The following is an 8,985-nucleotide window of genomic DNA, read 5'->3' as shown; positions in this document are numbered from 1 at the left end:
GAGACCGGCCCTGCTGCGGCATCGATGGGGCAGGGTCTGACGGCCCTGACGTGGGGGCCTGGGCCCTGGGCAGCGGGGGTGGCCCGGGGGGCTGGGCAGGGACAGTCAGAGTTGTTCCCTAGGCTGACTGTGCTCCATTTTGGGTCCAGTGTCTGTTTGCCTACATGAGCCATGCACATGAGAGGGCCAGACAACATCCTAAAGTCACTTGATCATTTTTTGTCATTTTTTCCAGTTCAAAGTGTTTAAAATAACATGAGGTCTACACTGATACCCACCAGAGTGGTGTTTCTCTATGGAGGTGCTTAGGGTGTATGCTACATAGCCAAGGATGTGCATGATAGCATGAATGTTTGAGGGTGAAATTCTGTGTGGGTAAGCGTGAGGTAAAGCACATGGGGAAATGCACTCATAGCTTTGTGAGCAAAATGATGTTACTCAGCAGCGACAGCTATGAATCATGATATGTAAACTCCACACAACAGCTCAGCATTGTAGAAATCCATGGCTCACCCAGACCATCTTTACTTTGTGCACTTCTGGTCTCCTCATCACAGATGGGATCTACAAGAACTGGAAAAGATCCAGAGAAGGGCATGTGGGTGATGTAAGGTATGAATCTAAAACCTTACAATTTAAATAGTTTAGGATTCTTCAGCTCAGAAAAGAGACAAAGTAAGGTAGGTATGAAAGTGGTCTACAAAATTGTCAGTGGAGCACAGAAGCTTATAAGGATGAATTTCACCACTTTTGCCCAAGCAAGAACTGGGGAATAACTTAATAAGCTGTGGTGGGTGACCCTGGCTGGACACCAGGTGCCCACCAAAGCTGCTCTATCACTCCCCTCCTCAGCTGAACAGAGAAGAGAAAACATAGTGTAAGACTTGTGGGTCGAGATAAGGACAAGGAGAGATCACTCATCAACTACCGGCACGGGCAAAACAGACTCACCTTGGGGAAACTGGTTTAATTTATTACCAATCAAATCAGAGTAGGATAATGAGAAATAAAACCAAATCTTAAAACACCTTCTCCCCACCCTTCCCTTCTTCCTGGGCTTAACTTCATTCCCAACTTTCTCTACCTCCTCCCCACCAGCAGCACAGGGAGACAGGGAATGGGGATTGTGGTCAGATCATCACATGCTGTCTCTGCTGATCCTTCCTCCTCACACTCTTCCCCTGTTCCCAGGAGAGACAGTCCTTCATGAACTTCTCCAGTGTGAGTCCTTCCCACGAGCTGCAGTTCTCCACCATCTGCTCCATCATGGGTCCCTTCCACAGGGTGCAGTCCCTCAGGAACACACTGCTCCAACGTGGGTCCCCTGCAGGGTCACCAGCCCTGCCAGCGAACCTGCACCAGCGTGGGCTTCCCATGGGGTCACAGCCTCCTTCAGGGTGCATCCACCTGCTCCAGCGTGGGGTCCTCCCCGGGCTGCAGGTGGAGATCTGCCCCACGGTGGGCTTCCATGGGCTGCAGGGGGACAGCCTGCCCCTCCATGGGCTGCACCATGGGCTGCAGGGGAATCTCTGCTCCGGTGCCTGGAGCACCTCCTGCCCCTCCTTTTGCACTGACCTGGGGGTCTGCAGGGCTGTTCCTCTCACACATTCTCACTCCCCTCCCTGGCTGCAGTTGTGCAAGTTTTTCCCCCCCCCGCTTAACTATGTTATCCCAGAGATGCTACCACCATCATTGATGGGCTCAGCAGGTCTGTCTTGGAGCCACATGGCATGGGCTCTGCCAGACATAGGGGAAGCTTCTGGCAGCTTCTCACAGAAGCCACACCTGTAGCCCTCCCCACTATCAAAACCTTGCCATGCAAACCCAATACATAAGCTGATGAGATCCAGGCTCAAACCCAGGAAAAGTTAGTATCTCTTCTCATAACTCATAGTATAATTGGGGAACATCGTGCCAAGGATATTGTGGATGCACATATTGTGGAAAAGCACCTGAAAAAGAAATTCATTGTAGGTTACTAAATAGGCAAACAATAACAGATTCAGGAAAACCCCTAAGCTTAAAATGGTCAGAGGTTGGAGGAGTATTAAGGGGAAGTGACAATATGTGATTGCCCTGTTCTTCCTTTTCTTGAAATGCCAGTGCTTGAGTCAGGACACTGTAAGCTAGACAGCCGTATGGCCCCACTCCCATCAGTCTCACGCTCCCATGCCTGCCAGAACTGCCTTGAGCCTGGCCACTGCCACCCTGCCTGCTGGGGTGCTGCCAGTTGGGACTCAGTGGGGAGCTTTGCCTGCTACTGTCTTGGAAGAGGCTATACCAGAGTCAGGGAGGGAGCTGAGAGTGCCCCAGGGGTGCACACACTTGGCTGTCTTTAACTTAGCCCTGTTGACAAGTCACAGAATTACAGCATGGTTGAGGTTGAAGAGACCTCTGGAGGTCACCTTGTCCAAGCCTGCTGATCAAGCAATCCCTCAAGCTCAGGTAAAGACGACCTCGTGTATCGCCCTTCAACAAACCCCTCTGGCTGCTAGTACAGTTAACTCATTTTGCTTCAAAGCATATCATTATCAATTCAATGTCTAACATATTTTCTCACCTCTGTTCTCATTTTCCCATCACCCGACTCTCTGGAAGGCTGCTGCTGTTGGAGCTGACTAGCAGCAGATCTCTTTGTCCTCTTGGGCAGGGCCATTCGCAGTTGCTGGCTTTCTTTCAACTTCTCAGGTAGCAGCCTAGTCTACTCTTAAGAGCTGTCACAGCTGCATTAGTCAGAGTGTGACTCCCTGGCCTGAATTGTCACAAATACACTGGCAAGACTTCTAGTGTCCCTTTGCTGAAAGAGCACGTAACACTAGTCGCTTTTTCAATGACCTGACAAGTTCCTCCAGAGAAGCTGATTTAAGATATTCTGACTATCTCATCCTGGCAAAGACCATTAGGAGAATCACTTTTACTGGCAAATTTTTTAGATTTAGCTACGCTGCAGCTCTTTTAAGTAAGTGCCTCAAATGAAAATTATAATATAAAATTACTCTCACAAGAACGATTAGGATATAAGCCTTCGTTATTGTACTTAGTAATTAACTCCATCCTGAAAAAAAGAGCAAATCTTTATTGGAATAAATCTTGTACTGTCTTTCCTCAGTTATGCTGCAGTTCATAGTCTTAAAAGGCGTTATTGAGAGCAAAATTTCAATCATACTATTAATCTTGATACATTTGCAATACATCATTCTGGATTAATTTTTTGCAAATGCTCTCTTGTCAAACCTATAAAGTGTAATTTTGGAGCGCATAGTAGAGTAGAGCATAATGCTTAGTTGAAATATCTTATTTAAAGCTTCCTCTTCTATTTGACAAAAAAAAAACAAACAACAGCCTGAAGTCTGGACTCTGACTGAACTCCTGGTCTTTCATGACTTGGTTGTAAGTTTGATGACTTCTAGTATTTTTCCTTAAAGTCTAAACAGCTGGATTATGTTATCAAATGAGGAGACTGTCAGGCCTCTTTAATTATAAACCAAGAAGTTCAGAGCTGCCAGACAGAATACCTTTCTTTTAGCATAAATAAATATCTCACCCCCCTGCTTGACTATCTTGGCTCATGATGACGGCCAGCAGTCAGTTGTCTTCTTTTCGTTCTGCAGAAATTTTCAGCACTGGAACACTAATGGTCCTCTTTCCCCGGTTTCTGCACCACTGCCCACATGGCCTGGCTCTGGCATGCCAGAATTACTCAGCTGCAGAAGATAAGGTGTGCATGTTGTCCTGCTGGGAAGTGCCAAAGCTAACTGTCCTTTGAATCTTTCCCCAATATCTTCCACACCCTTAACTGCTGTTGTTGGATACAGTGAAGTACCAGAAAAATGGGGCAGTGTTTTGCTGAGTGCCTTAGATCCGAGGAAACTCAAAGGTTTGGCTCCTCTGCTGTAAACCTAAGAAGCCTTGTCAAAGGAAAGGACAACAGGCTTAAGCGAGGTACAAACAGATTCAAAATAGAGATGGAGAGAGACTGAAGAAGTAACCTCTGTGGCAGCAGGGGAAAGAAATACAGTAAGTGAGAGTTTGGAAAAAGATCCAGCAAGTTAGTCTCTGCAAGAGGCCAACTGCAGTTAGAGAATGTCTGTAAATAGTTTTCTTCATAAACAGGCAGTTTCATTTTAGAAACACAGAGCCCTTTCAGTGTGAAAGCTGGAAGCAGCGGCAAATCTCCAGATATCTGCTGTAAGGGAAGGAATGTGATTAAAAGACAAATAAACCACTACCTAGATACCGAGCAAACGTCTCACAGAGTGGCTCAGATCTCTGGAAATGTGGACTTGCCGGGCACCAAAGGTGCAACTTGTCTGATCAAAAGCAGATATTAAGTGTTGCGCTAAGCATCTTATTGCTTGGCAGCATTCATGTTGACTGCCACCTCCGTTTCCAAAATCTACATGATAGCTGCTTTGGCTGTTGGTTGCATTCAGACATCCAGATGTTGGCAGAGTTCCATGTTACCACAGGCCCATGTCACAAAAGCAATGTTTTTATCCCAAGACTCTTACCACCTTCTTCTTGACAGCCATCTTTGGATTCTGTCAACTTCATGCTTGTAACTGCAGCTTGTTCATCTGATGGAGAGCCATGTTGGCTCATGACCTGGGAAATAATGTTGCTGGGGACCTCAGCAAACACTTAAATAGGCTGCAGGTCTTTCTCACGTCCCCAAACCCATATAGCTTCAGAAAATAAAGGCAAACACATAAGTTAAATGACTGGAAGCCTCTTCTCATCATTTACCTCTACAAAGAGACTGTACCACCTTCTCAATTAGAAACCCTCTGTGGAGGTGCAATGGCTTTTTCTCCTTCAAAAAGTTTCAGCACTGTGACACTGATGGTTCTGTTTCCTCAGTTCCTCGTTATTGCCCACAGGCTGACATTTTTCCTTTCCCTATTTCACCTTGCTTTCCACAGTACATGCAGAACACATCAGGATCTCACCCTGGTCTGATGAATGATGCAAACCACTCTGTACACTTTTACCTAAAATGTCAACATATTTGAGCTTTTTTTTAACAAGGAAGTGTTCCTACCTATTGCTGCTAAAACTAAACCTTTAAAGGAGTACAAAAATGAAATAAAATACAGCAAATAGCTTTCCTTCAGTTGATAAATATGATCAGATTGAGAAGACAGAAGGCAAAAATAAAGCCTTTAATCTGAGAAAATTTAGTCTAAGTTTTTAGTTTCATATTCAGAAAAGTTATTTGGGTCACAGGGTGGAATTACTCCCTATGCAAATTTGCTGGAGGGGCCTTAAGTTCTGTTACAAACATATCTTTGCACCTATTCATGTGTTTATGATGTCCCTTTACAGCTCCAATCTCAGTGCACCTCTTTCAAGATATTGCTAGACGTGTTGACATTATTAGCTCTGATTGTCCCTTAGATGTACTCACATGCATCATACTCACTTGTTTTAAGTAATCCTTGTACTTAAAACTAGGACTTCGAGTGCTTGTGGTGCGTGGTCTTTAGTCCTTAAAAGTTACAGCTATTTACAGCTACTTGGAAGTTAAAGTATGCGAGTAAATACGTAGAAAAATATGGGATGCACTGCCCTCTTGTGGAGATTTAACTAACGAACATATTCTGAAGAGCTCCACAAATGTTCTTGACCTTGGAGCCTCAGAAGTCGTTTTTTGGAAGAGCTGGGGTTCCAGCTAACTCAATAAGCCTTCTCTGCATCTTATCTTCATTTTCCCTAGCTTTATACCGTTGTCTCTGCAGTAATCGTTATGCTGTGCAAGTAGAAGGAAGACTTGTTTTTCATAGTTAGGCAAATACATATTTGTATCTTACATATGTGTACATGTGTTTTATATAAATACACACACATATATAGCATGTGTATGTAATATATACATCACGTACACACACGTATTTTCTGAAAATATTTTAAGAACTTGTTTATGTGCTTTTCAAATATAAACAAATTCAGAAAACAGTCTGATATACTAGTTATTTTTCCTCTAGGTTATGTGTTAACAGGAGTGAGACGGGGGCAATGCTGAGATTTGAGGTGGAACTATCCCTGCAGCACAAGTGAGTTGTGTGATTTTAGGAGAGGCTCAGGGATTCAATATAATCTGCTGCCCCTCAAACACACAAACACACAGACAACTAGGGATGTTGTCAGCAAACGCTTCCCCTCCTGTCCCAGCGATGACAGGGTTATTAGGCACTGCCCTGTCTTCTCCTCTGAGTCTCACTGCTGGCCTCAAGCTAACAGCATAGAGAAAGCAAGCTGCAGACCAGAAGCTGCTTTCAGTGGCAGACGCTAGGCTGTGGCAGCAGCTGGGAAAGACAGCACTGGAATCATATGTAACTGTGATGCCGCTTCCATATCGCATAAACTGGGATGTGCTTGCAGCACACTGTTTCATCCCAGAAGGAGCTATAGCACATATTTGATACCAGAGGGAAGCGTTCTTTTCGTTCTTCTGCCCTGTGTTGCTGCTGTGGACCTGGCAGCTCGTCCTCTCGGACAACACAGGGACAAAACTTATAATTCTGTGCTCCTCTCACTAGAATTGAGTTGTGTTCACTGTGAGATTTTTTTTCAAGGCTCTAGGCTTCTCCACCTTTCAATACTTTTTCTGTGGCAGAGGCCAACAGCACAGCAGTTAGTCTGAATCCCTGACATCCCTTCTTTAACGATTCATGGAAGGAAACTTCCCTTCTTTAACGATTCATGGAAGGAAACTCTTTAAGCTATTTGAATATGCTGGCCAAGGATGCTTCACCAGGGCTTAGACAATGATTCCTCTGTTGCAAAGAAATGCTTTGTCAATGGCCACATTCTCCCCCTGGGCATTGCTACATCCATGTTTGATGTAGCTGCTTCTCCTTGTCCCATGAGACGGACATGGAGCTGCCTGAGAGACAGGCTGGTACTAGGCATACTGCACTCCCTCGGCAGTTGTGAAGTTTCCTCACAGGCAAAGTACAATGGCATTTGATAGCTATGTGGGATAAACATCTTCAAATTAAGTATACGTAAAAACATTTACAGGAACTTTACATATTATACAGCCCATGTATTTAACTTAAAATCTTACTTAATCTGTCTTCCTGTGGTTTCCACAAAATAACTATACACTCGTAACACCACACTGCTTCAAATAGGAAGGAAATTATGTGAAGTGATTGTGTAGATGCACTCAGCTATTGGAGGCCTTCCAAGCTGGATAGAAGAGGAAGAAGGAGCATTTAGACCTGAGCTGAAGAAAACTGGATTGATAGAGGTTCTTAAAAATGGACTATGAGAACACAGAGCTAAACAATAAGATTGGTGAAAGAAATCTAGGGTACCCACTCTGAAAGCACTCCCCTAGCCTGGAAAAGTGGCACTTGAAAGTCTTAATGATTTTCCAGTAAAACTTCAGCAGTGCTCTGCAAGAAACAATGACAAAATCATTTGAGAGCCAACACGTTCTTCTGTTTTATACACCTTGCAAGGATCTGAATTTATTAAAAAAATCTAGCATACCCCTTCATAACCCACAAATCTAGTTGAACGTGTAAAGCAATCTTATCAGATCAAGGAGATAGGATGTTATGAAGCGGGTAACTCTTTCCTCAGAAGACTGGCAGCTAAATACCAGTTGTACATAAAAAGATAAAAATAAAACACAGTGCAGGTAATGTTGAATCATACGATGATGTTTTTAAAGAGAGGAGAGTCCCTGATGATTAGCTGATTAAATAGAATCCATCCTCAAATCACTAATGTTTTTTTTCCCCTGTAGTAATAGAAAGAAGAGATGTTAATTACTCCATGAACTGTGCAGACACATTGGCAAGGATTTCAATGGCAGAAAGAGGCTCCTTGGAAAACAGAAGTCTGAGCTCTCGGAATTAATGAGGTTATCCTAGAAAAACCAAGCTGCCTCGTGAAAGGTGAAACGTTTGTTGCCTTCAGAGCAATGTCTCCAGGACTCAATGGAAATGAATTGTTCCCCAAAAAAGTTGATCTTGTGCTTGCACAGGTGACTCAGCCAAATAATACATCCAGGTTGAAATACATACACTCACTGCGATATACATAAAAGTAGGCAGAAGAATTTGATTATCATAGTGTTATTTACATGCTTGAAGGTACTACTGTGATGGCCACAGCGTAGATACACAGGCAGAAAAGCAAAGAAGTCCCAAACAAAAATATCGAGGAAAGGTCTCCACCATTCAGAGCTCTGACTGCTATTTTGCTTTTGTTCAAAATACCCCGGGTATCTGAAAAAGTCAACAGTTTCATAACCAACCTTGGACAAGCTAATCTTTGACTAGCATAGTCAGCCAAGACAGAAACTTTTCTGATAACTGCTGGTGTCATTGATCTTCACCTCTGCCAACTCGCTGCAGCCTCACACTTGTTCTGCTGGACCCTTGCAAGGCGGCAATGGAGCAGTTAATCACGATTACTTGTCAGACCTCTCCCAGCTGTGTAGCTTATGTGATGTGGTTTAGCTTTTCTTATAGGGTTCTTTGGATTGACACTTAAACCACATAAATAAGAAAAATGTAAATGAAAACACATATTTCAACAGCTCCATGGTTTTGTCTTTTAAATAAACTAAATCATTATTTGTCATGTAAGTTCATCAGAATAAAAAATTTAGTAATTACCACTCCTTGAAAATAATAACCAAAAAGCCACATCTAATTTTTTTCACAGAAAAATATTCTTTTAGCAATCTCCATTTTTGGACCTTGCCTGAACTTTCATGGAAAACAATCTATAGAAATCCCACATATTTTATTTATTTATTTATTTATTTATTTATTTTATCTTCAACAAGTCCATTGTGCAAATCAGAGGAGCAGTATACAAGCAGAATTCAGCCAAGGGAGGCAAGTAATGCTTGTCTTTCTCTGGAGTTAATGGGACACCACACGTAAGAAAGCTGAGTTATGCTGCATGCATCTCTACAGGTGACTGGAGACAGATCTGTGTTCCGTTACCGTCTATCAAAAC

This window comes from Egretta garzetta, unplaced genomic scaffold (assembly GCF_000687185.1).
Source record: "Egretta garzetta isolate BGI_Z169 unplaced genomic scaffold, ASM68718v1 scaffold370, whole genome shotgun sequence".
In the NCBI taxonomy this organism is placed as follows: domain Eukaryota; kingdom Metazoa; phylum Chordata; class Aves; order Pelecaniformes; family Ardeidae; genus Egretta; species Egretta garzetta.
This window is presented reverse-complemented; position numbering follows the sequence as displayed.